The sequence below is a fragment of the Rutidosis leptorrhynchoides genome, chromosome 10, assembly GCF_046630445.1.
Source record: "Rutidosis leptorrhynchoides isolate AG116_Rl617_1_P2 chromosome 10, CSIRO_AGI_Rlap_v1, whole genome shotgun sequence".
NCBI lineage: Eukaryota > Viridiplantae > Streptophyta > Magnoliopsida > Asterales > Asteraceae > Rutidosis > Rutidosis leptorrhynchoides.
Window position 1 is genome coordinate 49,470,368 of NC_092342.1, and position 22,975 is coordinate 49,493,342.

Consider the following 22,975-nt stretch of genomic DNA (forward strand, 5'->3'; position numbering starts at 1 on the left):
AACGTCACTATGTCCTTTTAACGTTGTGCTGAAAAATTCTGACCTACTCGCACTTAAACCGTCGCCATGGTCAAACAAAGAAGAGTTTGCTTCTGGAATTTTTACAGCAACTAAAGGACTCATATATGGAGATATGGCCACTGGTCTCACCTCATTTTAGTAGGTATAGAGGCCGTGGCAACTGATCGAAATCAGCCTTTGTTTTAAACTCTTTTCTAGAATGAGACTTACTTTATACTTTTTGTTTGATGATGAATGATGATAACCCTTCAGACCTAATTTACATACTTTTAAACCTATCGGGAACGATTTACTGACTTAGTAACTTCTGACTTAGGTTGAGGACTTTTTGGACCTACATACTTGCTTACTTCCCGACTCAACTTTACTACTACTTTATCACTGTGAGTTATAGCATCCCTTTTTACTTTAACTATTTTGGGAACTGAGAATACATGCACTTTTTACATTTTACATACTAGGCACGAGTACTTAAACTTTATATATGTGTGGGTTATACAATGGCATAAACTTTTCCCTTAGCTCGGTAACGTTTAGTCATTGGTCTTTGAACCGGTGAACGCGAATCTTAGATATGGATCCATAGGGTTTGACATCCCCACTCGGGTCAGTAGCGCTAGCATTTAACGGGTGTTTAATACTTCGTAAACATACGCACTCACCAAGTGTACTTTCAGGGGGTTATATGAAATGTCTCGTTCATATTGATTATAAACGTTCCATATTAATTGATTTCGTTGCGAGGTTTTGACCTCTATATGAGACATTTTTCAAAGACTACAGTCATTTTTAAAACAACCATAACCTTTATTTTATCAATAAAGGTTTTAAAAACATTACGTAGATTATCAAATAATGATAATCTAAAATATACTGTTTACACACGACCATTACATAATGGTTTACAATAGAAATATATTACATCCACATATGTTTCTTGAATGCAGTTTTTACACAATATCATACAAACATGGACTCCAAATCTTGTCCTTATTTTAGTATGCAACAGCGGAAGCTCTTAGTATTCACCTGAGAATAAACATGCTTTAAACGTCAACAAAAATGTTGGTGAGTTATAGGTTTAACCTATATATATCAAATCGTAATAATAGACCACAAGATTTCATATTTCAATACACATCCCATACATAGAGATAAAAATCATTCATATGGTGAACACCTGGTAACCGACATTAACAAGATGCATATATAAGAATATCCCCATCATTCCGGGACACCCTTCGGATATGATATAAATTTCGAAGTACTAAAGCATCCGATACTTTGGATGGGGTTTGTTAGGCCCAATACATCTATCTTTAGGATTCACGTCAATTAGGGTGTCTGTTCCCTAATTCTTAGATTACCAGACTTAATAAAAAGGGGCATATTCGATTTCGATAATTCAACCATAGAATGTAGTTTCACGTACTTGTGTCTATTTTGTAAATCATTTATAAAACCTGCATGTATTCTCATCCCAAAAATATTAGATTTTAAAAGTGGGACTATAACTCACTTTCACAGATATTTCCTTCCTCGGAAATAAGACTTGGCCACGGACTGATTCACGAACCTATACAAATATGTACATATATATCAAAGTATGATCAAAATATAATTACAACCATTTTTATTATGTTTTAAAGATTTGAGTGTATTAAGTCAGCTGTCCTCGTTAGTAACCTACAACTAGTTGTCCACAGTTAGATGTACAGAAATAAATCGATATATATATTATCTTGAATCAATCCACGACCCAGTGTATACACGTCTCAGGCTAAATCACAACTCAAAGTATATATATTTTTGGAATCAACCTCAACCCTGTATAGCTAACTCCAACATTACTGCATATAGAGTGTCTATGGTTGTTCCAAATAATATATATACATGGGTCGATATGATATGTCAAAACATTTGCATACGTGTCTATGGTATCCCAAGATTACATAATATATTAGAATACATGTATAATACAATATAAGTTAGCTAGGATATGATTTGTATAGATTTGTTAAACATTTCTCGTAGCTAAAAAGATCAAAAATATCCAATCTTGTTTTACCCATAACTTCTTCATTTTAAATCCGTTTTGAGTGAATCAAATTGCTATGGTTTCATATTGAACTCTAATTTAAGAATCCAAACAGAAAAAGTATAGGTTTATAGTCGGAAATTGAAGTAACATGTCAATTACTAAAGAGGTAGTCATTTCCGTCGAAAGAACGACATCTTGATGACCATTTTGAAAAACATACTTTCACTTTGAGTTTAACCAAGATTTTTGGATATAGTTTCATGTTCATATGAAAAATCATTTTCCCAAAAGAACAACTTTTAAATCAAAGTTTATCATAGTTTTTAATTATCCAAACCAAAATAGCCTCCGGTTTCACTACGACGGCGTATATCCAATTTTATGGTATTCATCGTGTTTCTAGGTTTTAAATCATTAAGTTAGCATATCATATAGATATAGGACATGTGTTTAGTTGATTTTAAAAGTCAAGTTAGAAGGATTAACTTTTGTTTGCGAACAAGTTTAGAATTAACTAAACTATGTTCTAATGATTACAAGTTTAAACCTTCGAATAAGATAGCTTTATATGTATGAATCAAATGATGTTATGAACATCATTACTACCTCAAGTTTTCTGGATAAAACTACTGGAAATGAGAAAAATGGATCTAGCTTCAAAGGATCCTTGGATGGCTTGAAAGTTCTTGAAGCAGAATCATGACACGAAAACAGTTCAAGTAAGATTTTCACTCGAAATAAGATTGTTATAGTTGTAGAAATTGAATCAAAGTTTGAATATGAATATTACCTTGAATTAGAAAGATAATATACTATAAATAACAAAGGTTCCTTGATCTTAGATGATTACTTGGAATGGATTAGAAAGCTTGGAAGTAGACTTGCAAACTTGGAAGTATTCTTGATTTTTATGAAACTATACTTATGGAATTTATGAAGAACAATTAGAACTTGAAGATGGAACTTGAGAGAGATTAATTAGATGAAGAAAATTGAAGAATGAAAGTGTTTGTAGGTGTTTTTGGTCATTGGTATATGGATTAGATATAAAGGATATGTAATTTTGTTTTCATGTAAATAAGTCATGAATGATTACTAATATTTTTGTAATTTTATGAGATATTTCATGCTAGTTGCCAAATTATGGTTCCCACATGTGTTAGGTGACTCACATGGGCTGCTAAGAGCTGATCATTGGAGTGTATATACCAATAGTACATACATCTAAAAGATGTGTATTGTACGAGTACGAATACGGGTGCATACGAGTAGAATTGTTGATGAAACTGAACTTGGATGTAATTGTAAGCATTTTTGTTAAGTAGAAGTACTTTGATATGTGTCTTGAAGTCTTTCAAAAGTGTAAGAATACATATCAAAACACAACATGTATATACATTCTAATGGAGTCGTTAAGTCTTCGTTAGTCGTTACATGTAAGTGTTGTTTTGAAACCTTTAAGTTAACGATCTCAATTAATGTTGTTAACTCAATGTTCATTATATCAAATGAAGATGGTAAATTATTATATTATCATGATATTATGATGTATGAATATCTCTTAATATGATATATACATTAAAATATCGTTACAATGATAATCGTTACATATAAGTCTCGTTTCGTAATTCTTGAGTTAGTAGTCTTGTTTTTACATATGTAGTTCATTGTTAACACACTTAATGATATATTTAAATATCATTTTATCATGTTAAATATAGTGTATCAATATCTTAATATGATACATATATATTTAGTAGACGTTATCATAACGATAATCGTTGTATATATCATTTCGAGTTTCTTAACTTAGTAATCTCATTTCTTATGTATATCACACATTATTAATATACTTATTGAGATACTTACTTATCATAATCTCATGTCAACCATATATATATGTCTATATATACCACAACATGTAGTTTTTACAATTTTGTAACGTTCGTGAATCGCCGGTCAACTTGGGTGATCAATTGTCTATATGAAACTTATTTCATTTAATCAAGTCTTAACAAGTTTGATTGCTTAACATGTTGGAAACATTTAGTCATGTAAATATCAATCTCAATTAATATATATAAACATGGAAAAGTTCGGGTCACTACAGTACCTGCTCGTTAAATAAATTTCGTCCCGAAATTTTAAGCTGTTGAAGGTGTTGACGAATCTTCTGGAAATAGATGCGGGTATTTCTTCTTCATCTGATCTTCATGCTCCCAGGTGAACTCGGGTCCTCTGCGAGCATTCCATCAAACCTTAACAATCGGTATCTTGTTTTGCTTAAGTCTCTTAACCTCACGATCCATTATTTCGACGGGTTCTTCTATGAATTGAAGTTTTTCATTGATTTGGATTTTGTCCAACGGAATAGTGAGATCTTCTTTAGCAAAATATTTCTTCAAATTCGAGACGTGGAAAGTGTTATGTACATCTGCGAGTTGTTGAGGTAGCTCCAGTTGGTAAGCTACTGGTCCGACATGATCTATAATCTTGAATGGTCCAATGTACCTTGGATTTAGTTTCCCCCGTTTACCAAATCGAACAACGCCTTTCCAAGGTGAAACCTTAAGCATGACCATTTCTCCAATTTCAAACTCTATATCTTTTCTTTTACTGTCCGCGTAGCTCTTTTGTCGACTCTGGGTGGTTTTCAATCGTTGTTGAATTTGGATGATTTTCTCGGTAGTTTCTTGTATTATCTCCAGACCCGTAATCTGTCTATCCCCCACTTCATTCCAACAAATCGGAGACCTGCACTTTCTACCATAAAGTGCCTCAAACGGTGCCATCTTAATACTAGAATGATAACTGTTGTTGTAGGAAAAGTCTGCTAACGGTAGGTGTCGATCCCAACTGTTTTTGAAATCAATAACACATGCTCGTAGCATGTCTTCAAGCGTTTGTATCGTCATTTCGCTCTGCCCATCAGTTTGTGGATGATAGGCAGTACTCATGTCTAGACGAGTCCCCAATGCTTGTTGCAACGTCTGCCAGAACCTTGAAACAAATCTACCATCCCTATCAAAGATAATAGAGACGGGTATTCCATGTCTGGAGACAACCTCCTTCAAATACAATCGCGCCAACTTCTCTATTTTGTCATCTTCTCTCATTGGCAGTAAGTGTGCTGACTTGGTGAGACGATCAACTATTACCCAAATAGTATCATAACCACTTGCAGTCCTTGGCAATTTAGTAATGAAATCCATGGTAATGTTTTCCCATTTCTATTCCGGGATTTTAGGTTGTTGTAGTAGACCTGATGGTTTCTGATGTTCAGCTTTGACCTTAGAACACGTCAAACATTCTCCTACATATTTAGCAATATCGTCTTTCATACCCGGCCACCAAAAGTATTTCTTAAGATCTTTATACATCTTCCCCGCTCCGGGATGTATTGAATATCTGGTTTTATGTGCTTCTTTAAGTACCATTTCTCTCACATCTCCAAACCTTGGTACCCAAATTCTATCAGCCCTATATCGGGTTCTGTCTTCCCGAATATTAAGATGTTTCTCTGATCCTTTGGGTATCTCATTCTTCAACTTTCCTTCTTTTACAACCCCCTGTTGCGCCTCCTTTATTTGAGTAGTAAGGTTAGTACGAATAATTATATTCATAGCTTTTACCCGTATAGGTTCTCTGTCCTTTCTACTCAAAGCGTCGGCTACCACATTCGCCTTCCCCGGGTGGTATCGAATCTCAAAATCATAATCATTCAACAATTCAATCCACCTGCGTTGTCTCATATTCAGTTGCTTCTGATTAAATATATGTTGGCGACTTTTGTGGTCGGTATATATAATACTTTTGACTCCATATAAATAATGCCTCCAAGTCTTTAATGCAAAAACAACAGCACCCAATTCCAAATCGCGAGTTGTATAATTTTGCTCGTGAATCTTCAATTGTCTAGATGCATAAGCAATCACCTTCATTCGTTGCATTAATACACAACCGAGACCTTGCTTTGATGCGTCACAATAAATTAGAAAATCATCATTCCCTTCAGGCAATGACAATATAGGTGTCGTATTAGCTTTTTCTTCAATAACTGAAACGCCTTCTCTTGTTCATCATTTCATTCAAATTTCTTCCCTTTATGCGTTAATGCAGTCAAGGGTTTTGCTATTTTGGAGAAATCTTGGATGAATCTTCTGTAGTAACCAGCCAATCCTAAAAATTGACGTATATGCTTCAGAATTTTTGGGGTTTCCCACTTTTTAACGGTTTTGATCTTTGCCGGGTCCACCTGGATACCTTCTTTGTTCACTATGTGACCGAGGAATTGAACTTCTTCCAACCAAAATGCACACTTTGAAAACTTAGCGTACAGTTTTTCTTTCCTCAATACTTCTAGCACTTTTCTCAAATGTTCTTCGTGCTCTTGATCATTCTTTGAGTAAATAAGTATGTCATCGATGAAAACAATGACAAACTTGTCAAGATATGGCTCACACACTCGGTTCATAAGGTCCATGAACACAGCTGGTGCGTTAGTCAATCCAAACGGCATAACCATAAACTCGTAATGACCATAACGCGTCCTAAAATCAGTTTTTGGAATATCATCCTCCTTTACTCGCATTTGATGATATCCAGAACGTAAATTGATTTTCGAATAAACCGACGAGCCTTGTAGTTGATCAAATAAGTCGTCAATTCTCGGCAGTGGATAACGGTTTTTGATGGTAAGTTTATTCAACTCTCTGTAGTCAATACACAACCTACATGTACCATCCTTCTTCTTGACAAACAAAACAGGAGCTCCCCATGGTGATGTGCTTGGTCGAATGAAACCACGTTCTAATAGTTCTTACAGTTGGCTTTACAGGTCTTTCATATCACTGGGTGCGAGTCTGTAAGGAGCACGAGCTATTGGTGCAGCTCCTGGTACAAGATCTATTTGAAATTCAACAGATCGATGTGGAGGTAGTCCCGGTAATTCTTTCGGAAATACATCGGGAAATTCTTTTGAGACGGGAACATCATTGATGCTCTTTTCTTCAGTTTGTACTTTCTCGACGTGTGCTAGAACAGCATAGCAACCTTTTCTTATTAGTTTTTGTGCCTTCAAATTACTAATAATATGTAGCTTCGTGTTGCCCTTTTCTCCGTACACCATTAAGGGTTCTCCTTCTTCTCGTACAATGCGAATTGCATTTTTGTAACATACGATCTCTGCTTTCATCTCCTTTAGCCAGTCCATGCCAACTATTACATCAAAACTCCCTAACTCTATTGGTATCAAATCAATCTTAAATATTTCGCTACCCAGTTTAATTTCTCGATTCCGGCATATATAATCTGCTGAAATTAATTTACCGTTTGCTAATTCGAGTAAAAATTTACTATCCAACGGCGTCAATGGAAAACTTAATTTAGCACAAAAATCTCTACTCATATAGCTTCTATCCGCACCCGAATCAAATAAAACGTAAGCAAATTTATTGTCAATAAGAAACATACCCGTAACAAGCTCCGGGTCTTCCTGTGCCTCTGCCGCATTAATATTGAAAACTCTTCCGCGGCCTTGTCCATTCGTGTTCTCCTGGTTCGGGCAATTTCTAATAATGTGGCCCGGTTTTCCACATTTATAACAAACTACATTGGTATAACTTGCTCCGACACTACTTGCTCCGCCATTACTCATTCTGACACCATTTGTTCCTGTCATTCTATTAACCCCTAGTCCGTAGACCTCACACTTCGCCGCGCTATGACCATTTCTTTTACACTTGTTACAAAATTTGGTGCAGAACCCCGAGTGATACTTTTCACACCTTTGGCATAGCTGCTTCTGATTGTTGTTGTTGTTGCGGTTGTTATTGTTATTGGGATGATTGTTATAGTTATTGTTGTTGTTGTTGTGCCGTTTGTTGTAGTTGCGATTGATGTTACGATTGTTGGGATAGTTGTTGTTGTTTTGGGGACTCTTATCACCGTTTTCCTCCCACTTTCTTTTGACTAGCTTCACGTTGGCCTCTTCGGCCGCCTGTTCTTTAATTCTTCCCTCAATCTGGTTCACTAGTTTGTGAGCCATTCTACATGCCTTTTGTATGGAGGCAGGCTCGTGTGAACTTATATCTTCTTGGATTCTCTCCGGTAACCCTTTCACAAACGCGTCGATCTTCTCTTCCTCATCTTCGAACGCTCTCGGACACAATAGGCACAATTCTGTGAATCATCTTTCGTACGAACTAATATCGAATCCCTGTGTTCGTAACCCTCTAAGTTCTGACTTGAGCTTATTGACCTCGGTTCTGGGACGGTACTTCTCGTTCATCAAGTGCTTGAATGCTGACCACGGTAGCGCGTAAGCAGCTTTTTGTCCCACTTGCTCTAGATAGGTATTCCACCATGTTAACGCAATACCTGTGAAGGTATGCGTAGCGTACTTCACTTTGTCTCCTTCAGCACACTTACTTATGTCAAACACCGATTCAACTTTCTCGGTCCACCGTTTCAATCCGATTGGTCCTTCGGTCCCATCAAATTCTGAAGGTTTGCAGGCAGTGAATTCCTTGTAGGAGCATCCTACATGATTTCTTGTGCCGTTAGCTGTATTGCTAGATTTAGAGTTATTGTTGGTATGTAGCGCGGCCTGTACTGCGGCTATGTTTGAAGCAAGAAAGGCACGAAATTCCTCTTCGCTCATATTCAAGGTGTGTCGAGTAGTCGGTGCCATTTCCTTCAAAATAGTTAAATGAAACAAGTTAATCATACAGGATATTAAGAGTAGTCAATAGTATCTCGTAGCATAATATGAACTCATTTATAAAAGCTTTTTCTTCATATTAGCGTTTTATAAGTTTAAATTCGGGTACTACCTACCCGTTAAGTTCATACTTAGTAGCTAATATACAATTCAACTACTACAATTCCATATGAAAAACTGATTATAATAATATATCACATACAAATATTCTTCAAACTTACAAATTCGCTATATTACATATAACATGAAATATAGTACACTATGATACAAGACAGTTTTGAAGATAAATCTAGTTAATACGCAAGTTGTTCAGTAAAGGAAATAAAGACACGTAATTCATAAGTCCAGAAACAAGTCATGCATTCTGGTTTTACTAAGACAACTTCCCATCCTTAGTCTTGTGGAAAATAACTGTTATGACCATTGGCTAAGCAGCATGTTATAATGTTTTCAAAAGGACGAGGGTTTCGTAACGTCCAACAGCCCCGTAATAATCTAAAAACCTTGTTTCTCACCCCAACTACTGAATCCATCACTTATGGGAAAGTTTTATTTAAAAGCTGCAATCTGATGTTCTTTTTCTCACTTTGGTAAGAAGCGAACATCAATAACCCGTAAGCATAACATGCTTCTTTATGTTGCATGTTAGAAGCTCTTTCTAATTCACGAAATCCTATGTTGGGATATGTTGAGTCAAAATAGGTTCTTAACCCGTAGCGTAAAATTGCATTTGGGTTCCCCGCATTTAATGCTTTAAAGAAAATACGGCGTAACTTAAAGTCTCCCCAATGTGATATACCCCACCTATCAAAGGAAAGCCTTTTATAAACTAAGGCATTTCTGGAAAGTCTTTCAAATATTTGACAAGTTAATTTCGCCATAGCTAAATGTGCTGATGAATTCTGACCGACTCTAGACAAGATTTCCTCAATCATATCCTCTGGTGGGTCTTCTAAAATATTCGGTTGTCTACCCTTAACGTCCATTTTGTTTTTATACTGTAAAATAGACAAGGATTAGATTCGTAATAACAAACAATACAAGCAATTTTTACATAGAACATAAAAGTACAAGCACACTATAATACATTTATTACACAACATGCTCACACCCCTCTAATCTGAATCACTGGTTTCTTCTTCTTCGGACTTGGTTCTTTTTCCTAATCTTCTAGGGATATATGATGTTCCTCTAATACGAGTCGTCGTTTTCCACATTGGTTTAGAAAAACCTGGTGGTTTAGAGGTTCCCGGGTTATTGTCACGATATTGAAAATACGGGTGTTGACGGTACACAAAAGTTCATCGGGGTCGGAATCAGATTTCTCTATTTTGATGCCTTTTCCCTTATTATTTTCTTTTGCCTCATTAAATTGGGTCGGGGTAATTTCTATAACATCATCGGAATCCTCATCAGGATCCGATTCATCGGAAAATTGGTAATTTTCCCAATATTTTGTTTCCTTAGCGGAAACACCATTGACCATTATTAACTTTGGTCCATTGGTTGAGGATTTTATTTTATTTGACAGGTTTTCTATGGTTCCTACTATTCCCCCCTCCGGAACCTCTTCTTCTGGTTCCTCTTCTTCCGGTTCCTCTTCTTCCGGTTCCGTTTCCTCTTCTTCCGGTTCTTCGGGAACTTGTGAATCTTGCCAATATAAATTCGACTCTTCGTTATTATTAGGCGAGTCAATGGGATTTGTGCTAGAGGTAGACATCTATCACACAATATCAAACATGTTAAGAGATTAATATATCGCATAATATTTACATGTTAATAATATATAGTTTCCAACAAAAATGTTAAGCAATCATTTTTAAAGAAAACACGGTCGAAGTCCAAACTCACTGATACATCCTAACAAACTCGATAAGATACACTAATGCAAATTTTCTGGTTCTCTAAGACCAACGTTCGGATACCAACTGAAATGTCCCGTTCATATTGATTATAAACGTTCCATATTAATTGATTTCGTTGCGAGGTTTTGACCTCTATATGAGACGTTTTTCAAAGACTGCATTCATTTTTAAAATAACCATAACCTTTATTTTATCAATAAAGGTTTTAAAAACATTACGTAGATTATCAAATAATGATAATCTAAAATATACTGTTTACACACGACCATTACATAATGGTTTACAATAGAAATATATTACATCGACATATGTTTCTTGAATGCAGTTTTTACACAATATCATACAAACATGGACTCCAAATCTTGTCCTTATTTTAGTATGCAACAGCGGAAGCTCTTAGTATTCACCTGAGAATAAACATTCTTTAAACGTCAACAAAAATGTTGGTGAGTTATAGGTTTAACCTATATATATCAAATTGTAACAATAGACCACAAGATTTCATATTTCAATACACATCCCATACATAGAGATAAAAATCATTCATATGGTGAACACCTGGTAACCGACATTAACAAGATGCATATATAAGAATATCCCCATCATTCCGGGACACCCTTCGGATATGATATAAATTTCGAAGTACTAAAGCATCTGGTACTTTGGATTGGGTTTGTTAGGCCCAATAGATCTATCTTTAGGATTCGCGTCAATTAGAGTGTCTGTTCTCCAATTCTTAGATTACCAAACTTAATAAAAAGGGGCATATTCGATTTCGATAATTCAACCATAGAATGTAGTTTCACGTACTTGTGTCTATTTTGTAAATCATTTATAAAACATGCATGTATTCTCATCCCAAAAATATTAGATTTTAAAAGTGGGACTATAACTCACTTCCACAGATATTTCCTTCCTCGGAAATAAGACTTGGCCACGGATCGATTCACGAACCTATACAAATATGTACATATATATATCAAAGTATGATCAAAATATAATTACAACCATTTTTATTATATTTTAAAGATTTGAGTGTATTAAGTCAGCTGTCCTCGTTAATAACCTACAACTAGTTGTCCACAGTTAGATGTACAGAAATAAATCGATATATATATATTATCTTGAATCAATCCACGACCCAGTGTATACATATCTCAGGCTAAATCACAACTCAAAGTATATATATTTTTGGAATCAACCTCAACCCTGTATAGCTAACTCCAACATTACTGCATATAGAGTGTCTATGGTTGTTCCAAATAATATATATACATGGGTCGATATGATATGTCAAAACATTTGCATACGTGTCTATGGTATCCCAAGATTACATAATATATTAGAATACATGTATAATATAATATAAGTTAGCTAGGATATGATTTGTAAAGATTTGTTAAACATTTCCCGTAGCTAAAAAGATCAAAAATATCCAATCTTGTTTTACCCATAACTTCTTCATTTTAAATCCGTTTTGAGTGAATCAAATTGCTATGGTTTTATATTGAACTCTAATTTAAGAATCCAAACAGAAAAGTATAAGTTTATAGTCGTAAATTTAAGTTACATGTCAATTACTAAAGAGGTAGTCATTTCCGTCGAAAGAACGACATCTTGATGACCATTTTGAAAAATATACTTTCACTTTGAGTTTAACCAAGATTTTTGGATATAGTTTCATGTTCATATGAAAAGTAATTTTCCCAGAAGAACAACTTTTAAATCAAAATTTATTATAGTTTTTAATTATCCAAACCAAAACAGCCCCCGGTTTCACTACGACGGCGTATATCCGATTTTATGGTGTTCATCGTGTTTCCAGGTTTTAAATCATTAAGTTAGCATATCATATAGATATATAACATGTGTTTAGTTGATTTTAAAAGTCAAGTTAGAAGGATTAACTTTTGTTTGCGAACAAGTTTAGAATTAACTAAACTATGTTCTAGTGATTACAAGTTTAAACCTTCGAATAAGATAGCTTTATATGTATGAATCGAATGATGTTATGAATATCATTACTACCTCAAGTTTTCTGGATAAAACTACTGGAAATGAGAAAAATGGATCTAGCTTCAAAGGATCCTTGGATGGCTTGAAAGTTCTTGAAGCAGAATCATGACACGAAAACAGTTCAAGTAAGATTTTCACTCGAAATAAGATTGTTATAGTTGTAGAAATTGAATCAAAGTTTGAATATGAATATTACCTTGAATTAGAAAGATAATCTACTATAAATAACAAAGGTTCCTTGATCTTAGATGATTACTTGGAATGGATTAGAAAGCTTGGAAGTAGACTTGCAAACTTGGAAGTATTATTGATTTTTATGAAACTATACTTATGGAATTTATGAAGAACAATTAGAACTTGAAGATGGAACTTGAGAGAGATTAATTAGATGAATAAAATTGAAGAATGAAAGTGTTTGTAGGTGTTTTTGGTCGTTGGTATATGGATTAGATATAAAGGATATGTAATTTTGTTTTCATGTAAATAAGTCATGAATGATTACTAATATTTTTGTAATTTTATGAGATATTTCATGCTAGTTGCCAAATTATGGTTCCCACATGTGTTAGGTGACTCACATGGGCTGCTAAGAGCTGATCATTGGAGTGTATATACCAATAGTACATACATCTAAAAGATGTGTATTGTACGAGTAAGAATACGGGTGCATACGAGTAGAATTGTTGATGAAACTGAACTTGGATGTAAATGTAAGCATTTTTGTTAAGTAGAAGTACTTTGATATGTGTCTTGAAGTCTTTCAAAAGTGTAAGAATACATATCAAAACACAACATGTATATACATTCTAATGGAGTCGTTAAGTCTTCGTTAGTCGTTACATGTAAGTGTTGTTTTGAAACCTTTAAGTTAACGATCTCAATTAATGTTGTTAACTCAATGTTTATTATATCAAATGAAGATGTTAAATTATTATATTATCATGATATTATGATGTATGAATATCTCTTAATATGATATATACATTAAAATATCGTTACAATGATAATCGTTACATATAAGTCTCGTTTCGTAATTTTTGAGTTAGTAGTCTTGTTTTTACATATGTAGTTCATTGTTAACACATTTAATGATATATTTAAATATCATTTTATCATGTTAAAAATAGTGTATCAATATCTTAATATGATACATATATATTTAGTAGACGTTATCATAACGATAATCGTTATATATATCATTTCGAGTTTCTTAACTTAGTAATCTCATTTCTTATGTATATCACACATTTTTAATATACTTAGTGAGATACTTACTCATCATAATCTCATTTCAACCATATATATATGTCTATATATACCACAACATGTAGTTTTTACAATTTTGTAACGTTCGTGAATCGCCGGTCAACTTGGGTGATCAATTGTCTATATGAAACTTATTTCATTTAATCAAGTCTTAACAAGTTTGATTGATTAACACGTTGGAAACATTTAGTCATGTAAATATCAATCTCAATTAATATATATAAACATGGAAAAGTTCGGGTCACTACATTATAAACGTTAAGTTAGTTACCAAGTGCCCACGGTTAAAGATATACTTTTCATACTGTTTTGAAATGCTGTTGAAGCACTGAAATCTCGTGGTGTACCTTACATACTGTTATACTTAAACTATAGCTCACCAACCTTTGTGTTGACGTTTTTAAGTATGTTTTTCTCAGGTGCTTAAGGTTGCTTGCTTCCGCTGTTGTACTAGTCATGCCTTGTAGACACCCGTTGCGCTTGTTAGAGTTGTCACCGCATGAAACATTTTATTTGCATTCAAACTATGTTACCTTTTGAAACAATGATTTGTAAGGACCCTTGGGTCACGTACTATTACTAATTGCTTCTGTTCATTGAAGCATACTTTTGTTGTAAGACATTTGATGTTGGTTAAGACATCACCTTTATTCACGAATGCAAACTTGTTTTAAAACCACATATAGTATTTGACCTTGTAATGATCCTGTTGTTGATGATTCGTACACGATGGTTTTGTATGGGGCATCACATTTGGTATCAAAGCATTGGTCGTAGGGAATTAGGTTGCATTAGTGAGTCTAAGACCGACCCGAGTAGGATTCACTAATAGGACTAATCTACAACTTGCTAGTTTACTTGTTTTCGCTGAACTTACTGCATGCTACTGCTTACTTGTACTGCTATATGCCGTATGATACTTGTTTTCACTACTGCATGCTATTATTTGCTTTCGATTGCATGCTACTTCTGTACGATTCGTTATTATTGCCATGTTATTTACTGCTATGCATGATTTAGACTGTCGTAGTTACTTTGCCTAATACGTGCTTGCTTTATGACTTACTGATGTGGAAAAAGTTATTTTTCCTTGTTCAGATGTCGGATATTCCACCTGTCATCATTTTGGACAGTGACTCAGACTCGTCCGCCACTTCACCGACCATTGTTGCCGATTCCCGGATGCCGTCGTCGACACCCACCAGTGACCCTGGCGCTTCATCCTCTGGTGCCAGTAGTCATGCACCTGCCCCAGTGGTTACCTCTAATGGAGACAAGGACCTCTAGGAGATTCCAGCTCCACTTGCCCCCGGACCCTCGGAGCTACAGCACCATCCCGGTGGTGCTGTGATTTCCGCGGATCTTGGGGAAGGCCCAGTTCGTAATGAGCATAACCATTGGTGCCGACACGTTCCTGATGGACGTCTCGTGCCGATCGGACCCGCCAGATACCGACAGATGATGGCCGCTCGAGGAGAGCCACCCGTGCAGCCACCTCCACATGATTCGGACGACCCATCCTCCGCTAACTCTTTATTCGACGACACCTCCTCAGATGACTCCAGTGATAATGATTCTGATGAGGACCCTGATGATGCACCTGTACAACCACCCTCCACCCCGCCGAAGAAGCGGTACCGTTTCGATGGTACCGTCATTCCAGGGATTAATGGAGGTCGAGCATTCACTGACGCATATGGTCGGCGTCGTAGGGTTACCGCCCGTAAGCGGCTTGTGCCGTACCCTGCTGATCCTTTTGTACGTAAGCCTTACCGCTTTGCAGCCTCTACTTCTGGAGCCGGACCGTCTGCACCACCGGCACCACCAGTACCGCCTGCCCCACCATCTCCCACTGTCGAGGAACTAATGAGGGAGGTGGAGATCCTCCGTGCTCGGGTAACTGAGCTTGAGGACCAGATGTCACACGTAATAGACATCCTACACCCACCATCACCATAGGAGATTTGTAGTATATTTCATTATGTAATCTCATTTGTAGTTTCATGTTTCACTTATGTATTGTACGAACCTATGCGAATGTATGAAACTTATTATTAATGAATGGAACTTTGTGTTATTTAATTCTTGCACAGTGTTCTATTTACGTTACTGTATGATGATTCTGTGGTATTTGTACCTGGTTGCATTACTTAATAAACATGTGATGTGTTGCTTCCATGTTGGTTACCATATACTGTATTATTACTATTTGAATACCGGATTTTGACTTGAGTCAAAAATTTTGTTTAGAACATCATGGCCAACGGAAGATCAACACCGACCACAGCCCAAATCGAGGAAATGATCAATGAACGAGTCACCGCAGCTTTAGCAGAAATGAACTCCCAAGCTCCACTGCCACCGGTTATCCAGCCCATTCGTAATGGGTACACATACAAAGAGTTTCAAAGCTGCAAGCCCCACAACTTTAGTGGAACGGAGGGGCCAGTTGGTCTCACTAGATGGTTTGAGAAATTAGAATCTGTGTTTCGAGTTAGTAACTGTTCAGAGGCGAACAAAACCAAGTTTGCTTCATGTACGCTGTCTGACGGCGCACTAACATGGTGGAACACGTTGGCTCAAGTAAAGGGTATTGATGAGGCATTTGCTACCCCATGGGAGGAATTCAAAGGGGCCCTGATTGGGGAATATTGCCCTAGGACAGAGATCCAGAAGATGGAGATTGAGTTTATGCAGTTGAAGGTTGTGGGAAACGACCTCGATGGTTACAACCGTAGGTATCTAGAATTAGCCCTGATGTATCCCACCATGGTTACCCCGGAGTTTAAGCGTATGGAAAGGTACTTGTGAGGACTTCCTAAGTCCATTAAGGGAAATGTCACCTCGTCTAAGTCACCCAATGTCCCAGAAGCAATGCACATGGCACACACTTTAATGAACCAAATCGTCATCGATGAACCGGAAAAGGCTAAGTCCGAATCGGGTAGTAGTGATAAGCGAAAGTGGGATAACAACAAGGGTAGAGCCTATGATCAAAACCCGACGAAGCGACATGAGGGTTTCAAAGGAAACAACAATGATGGAAATTCCAATCCGAATACCAACTCGAACCCCAACTACAAGGGTACTCTACCATAATGCAAGAGGTGGTACAAGCACCATACCGGGTATTGTAACGTTGTTTGTGAAAAGTGCAAAAAGACCGGGCATATTGGCAGGGACTGCAAGATCACCACCATGACTGGGAATCTGAACCCCAATGGACTGAGAAAGTGCTATGAATGCGGACAGACGCGCCATTTCAGAAATGAGTGTCCCAACAAGCGAAAGGACAGCGGACCACCGCGTGGCAGAGCTTTCAATGTAAATGCAAGGGATGCTCGTGAGAACCCTGACTTGGTCACAGGTATATTCACTATCAATAATCTATTAGCTTCTGTCCTATTTAATACTGGTGCAGATAAAAGTTATGTATGTAGACACTTTTGCGATAAGATAAATTGATCGTTAGTTTCTTTAAAGGAGAGTATGCTTGTAGAGATAGCCAATGGAAAACTTGAGAAAGTTGACCATATTAGTCGAGGAGCCATTATCAACATAGCTGGTGTGGATTTCGAGATTGACCTGATACCCATTAAGTTGGGAAGCTTTGATGTTATTGTCGGTATAGACTGGTTGACTAAGATAAGAGCTGACATTATCTATGGAGATAAAGCTCTTCGTATACCACACGGAGATGGCGAGCCACTGATCATTTACGGAGAGAGATGTACCTCGAAGCTGACCCTCATTAGTTGCGTGAAAGCGCAAAAGATCATGAAGAAATGACGTCTTGCTGTGCTAGCACATGTGAAAACATTAGAAACCGAAGTGAAGAGCGTGGATGACGTGCGAATTGTGAACGAATTTTCCGATGTCTTCCCGGAAGAATTGCTTGGATTACCGCCACCGAGAGAAGTGGAGTTTCAGATTGATTTAGTGCCAGGAGCTGCACCTGTAGCTCGCGCACCTTATCGACTCGCACCTTCTGAAATGCAGGAGTTGCAGAGCCAATTATAAGAACTGCTAGACCGTGGATTTATCCAACCAAGTTTCTCTCCTTGGGGCGCACCTGTTTTATTTGTGAAGAAGAAGGACGGATCCTTCTTTATGTGTATCGACTACCGTGAACTCAAAAAATTGACGATTAAGAATCGGTATCCTCTTCCCCGAATTGACGATCTTTTTGATCAACTACAAGGATCGAGCGTTTACTCTAAGATCGATTTGCGATCCGGTTATCACCAATTGAGGGTAAAGGAGAGTGATATGATGAAGACTGTGTTCAGAACCCGTTATGGTCATTATGAGTTTCTCGTGATGCCATTCGATTTAACCAACGCACCTGCCATGTTCATGGATCTCATGAATCGTGTCCGCAATCCATACCTGCCATGTTCATTATGAATCATCTTCATAGATGATATCCTCATCTACTCCAAAAGCGAAGAAGAACATGAGCAACATCTTCATCTAGTGCTTGAACTCTTGAGACAAGAGCAACTTTATGCGAAATTCTCCAAGTATGAATTTTGGTTGAAGGAAGTCCAATTGCTGGGTCATGTTGTGAGCGACCAGGGTATCAAAGTTGATCCCGCCAAGATTTAAGCTATCAGCAAGTGGGAAACCCCCACTACTCGAACTCATATCCGCCAATTTTTAGGCCTCGCTGGTTACTACCGAAGATTTATTAAAGGTTTCTCTCTGATTGCGCGTCCTTTGACCGCACTGACTCACAAAGGGAAGAAGTTCATTTGGGAACCTGAACAGGAATCTGCATTTCAAACCTTGAAGAAGAAGTTAACCACCGCACCTATCTTATCACTTCCTGAAGGCAGTGACGATTTCGTCGTTTATTTCGATTCTTCAAAAAGTGGTTTTGGTTTTGTACTGATGCAACGCACAAAGGTTATCGCTTACGCCTCTCGTCAACTGAAGATTCACGAGCAAAATTACACAACGCACGATCTCGAGCTTGGAGCCGTTGTCTTCGCATTAAAACTATGGAGACACTATCTTTATGGAACAAAGAGCACTATTTTCACCGATCATAAAAGCCTCCAACACATCTTCGATCAGAAGCAACTAAACATGAGACAGCGATGATGGATTGAGATGCTGAACGACTATGATTGTGAACTTCGTTATCATCCTGGTAAGGCAAATGTTGTAGTTGATGCCTTGAGCCAAAAGGAGAGGATTGCACCTCTTCGTGTCTGAGCTTTGAACATCACCATTTATTCGAACCTCAATAGCCAGATCCGAGCAGCCCAAGATGAGGCTCTCAAGGAAGAGAATATATCTCACGAACACTTGAACATTCTCATTTCTCGATTCGAGGTTAAGGAGACTGTACTCCGATGCCATGCTGGAAGAATTTGGGTACCTCGTTATGGAGATCTACGGAACCTTATATTAGATGAAGCCCACAAGTCGAGATATTCGATTCACTCCAGAGCGGGAAAAATGTACCACGATCTTAAGGAACAGTATTGGTGGCCGAATCTTAAGAAGGATGTTGCAACTTATGTTGGTAAGTGTTTGACTTGCTCGAAAGTTAAGGCCGAACATCAGAGGCCCTCTGGGTTACTTCAGCAACCGAAAATCCCGCAATGGAAGTGGGAAAGTATAACAATGGATTTCATTACTAAGTTACCAAAGACGGTGGGCGGGTACGATACCATCTGGGTTATTGTTGACCGTCTTACCAAATCTGCACACTTCTTAGCCATGAAGGAAACTGATACGATGGAGAGACTCACTCAACTATATATCAAAGAGGTTGTATCTCGTCATGGTGTACCCTTATCGATCATTTCAGATCGCGATCCCCGTTTTTCTTCCAGATTTTGGCATTCTTTACAAGAAGCCATGGGAACCCGTCTCGACATGAGTACCGCATATCACCCACAGACTGATGGGCAAAGCAAACACACGATTCAGACTTTGGAGGACATGTTGCGTGCATGTGTTATCGATTTCGGAAAGGCCTGGAAAAGGCATTTACCTCTCGTCGAATTTTCTTACAACAACAGTTATCACTCGAGCATTAATGTTGCACCTTTCGAAGCGTTGTATGGCCGCAAGTTCCATTCTCCTATTTGTTGGGTCGAAGTAGGCAAAAAGCAAATCACTGGACCCGAGGTAGTCCATGAAACCACGGAAAAGATTGCTCAAATTCAAGCGAGACTTAAGACGGCCCGTGATCGTCAAAAGAGTTATGCAGACCTTAAACGTAAAGACTTTGAATTCAATGTGGGTGACTGTGTAATGTTGAAGGTTGCACCTTAGAAAGGTGTGATCCGTTTTGGAAAACGTGGAAAGTTAAACCCACGATACATTGGTCCTTTTGAAATCTTGGAGCGTGTGGGACCCGTTGCTTACCGTTTGGATCTTCCAACTCAATTGAGCTCAGTTCATCCTACCTTCCATGTGTCAAACTTGAAGAAGTGTCTTGCTGCACCAGAACTTGTCATACCACCGGAAGAACTTACAATTGATGACAAACTCCACTTTGTGGAAGAACATGTCGAGATTATGGACCGTGAGGTCAAAACTTTGAAACGCAACAAGATTCCAATAGTCCGAGTACGATGGAATGCCAAACGAGGACCTGAGTTTACCTGGGAGCGAGAGGATCAAATGATGCAGAAGTATCCTCACCTTTTCCCAACTCCTCCATCTACCTCAGCTTAAAATTTTGGGTCAAAATTTTCTTTAACAGGTGGGTAATGTAACGACCCTGGATTTTCCAACGTTTAATTAATAATGTTTATTATTAATGCTTGCGTGTTAATGAATGTATTTTATTACACTTACTTGTCACCGTACATGATCTTGCATGTCCCGACACGTCTTTGGGACATACGAACTTTTCACGAATAATATTTCGGATATTATTTGCATTCATGATTAATTATTATTAATCATTTTTAATTAACTAGTATTAATAGTTAATTACTTGGGCTTTGTTGGATTAACTTGTTAATTACTTGAACTTGGGCTTTTATTAATGTTAATGGACTTAGAAGCCCACCTTACTAATCTTAATGGACTAATTAGCCCATCTTTCATGTAAGTATTACTTTAAGGCTTAACTAGTTTGATTAGTGCATATGGAATCTAGTTACTACATACTTACACCTTGTTCCAACACCATGCAACCTTATTACCATTTTTTTGAGCCAAATACATGAAGTAACTAGTGGACTTTTTCCTTCCCCTTTCCCCTTGTGAAACCGTCGGCCATAGTGGGACAAAGGGAGGATTCAAAACTTTTTTTTGATTAACTTATCTACTAGTATTCTCTTGTTTCATTTCACTTTACACACACATCAAACTTACTTCTCTTTTTTTCTCTCATTTTCTCTCTACATTGTAGGTAACTTGAACAAATTTTTCTCTTCTTTCTTTGCTCTAAAAACGTAAACATACTCACATCTTCATCATCATTTACTTGTCTTTGATTATTGTTTACTTACTTGTAGTTGTTTGTTGTTGTTAAGAATCAAACTTTCAAGTTTGTTCTTCATATTATCTTGTACTACAAGAACAAACAAGAACCTAAACTTCCTAGTTTATGGTTCTAGATTTAATGTTTTGAAAGATTGAAAGTTCATGAGTTGTAAAATCATTACTTGTGTTCATGTTTGTAAACTTAAAGTTTACTTTCTTAAGGATCAAGCCTTGGCTTGAATCTTTCCAAGTATGAACAACCATGAACTTGTTACTTGTTTATTTAGTTTATATTCATCATTTTGTACATGTTTTATTTCGTGTTTGTTGGTTAAGGGTCAAGTATTACAATTTAATCTTGATCTCATACTTTCTTGAACTAAAGTTAACTTTATAAGTTCACGAACATGGAAGTATAACTTTCTAGTTATAACTTCATATACTTATGAAAGATCTAAGTTTCTATAGCTTATAATCTTCTAATTTTGTCATAATCAAGAGCTTATGAGCTTACATACACTTTACAAGATGAAGATCTAAGTTTCATAACTTATGGTTTCATGAAAGTAAAGATTCAAGTGTTATAACTTAGGATTTAACTTAGTAACTTTAGATCTAGACTTTTGGGTCTAGGATCTTCAAGATCAAACTAAGAACTATGTTTTACAACTTAAGATCTTGATTAGTTAGTTTACTTTCAAGTTTGTAGCTTAATATTACTTTTAGAGTTCATGTATGTGTCGGATCTAAGATCTTGATGTAACTTTGGTTCATCAAACTACTTGCAACACTTAATTGAGTTGTGCTACTTATCTTAGACTTACACTTGTGTTATTATGGTCAAAACATGGTAAATATGATGTAAACACATCAACGAGTTGTACACTTGAAGCTATATGCATCAAGGATGAGAACCGTGATGAACGTCAAGCACCAAGAACCCACTGGAACACACTGTTTACTATTTTCTGGAACTGATCAGAATACCTAGGCTACTGTAAAGTTGATTTTCAGTTATCTCTGTTTGAGTAGATAATTTTTCGTTCAAGACTCGTCTTAATCCGAGTTACGGTTTAGGATCTATGGCCCTCCAAACGTCACTATGTCCTTTTAACGTTGTGCTAAAAAATTCTGATCTACTCGCACTTAAACCGTCGCCATGTTCAAACAAAGACGAGTTTGCTTCTGGAATTTTTACAGCAACTAAAGGACTCATATACGGAGCCAAGGACACTGGTCTCACCTCATTTCAGTAGGTATAGAGGCCGTGGCAACTGATCGAAGTCAGCCTTTGTTTTAAACTCTTTTCTAGAATGAAACTTACTTTATACTTTTTGTTTGATGATGAATGATGATAACCCTTAAGACCTAATTTACATACTTTTAAACCTATCAGGAACGATTTACTGACTTAGTAACTTTTGACATAGGTTGAGGACTTTCCGGACCTACATACTTGCTTACTTCCCGACTCAACTTTACTACTACTTTATCACTGTGAGTTATAGCATCCCTTTTTACTTTAACTATTTTGGGAACTGAGAATACATGCGCATTTTACGTTTTACATACTAGGCACGAGTACTTAAA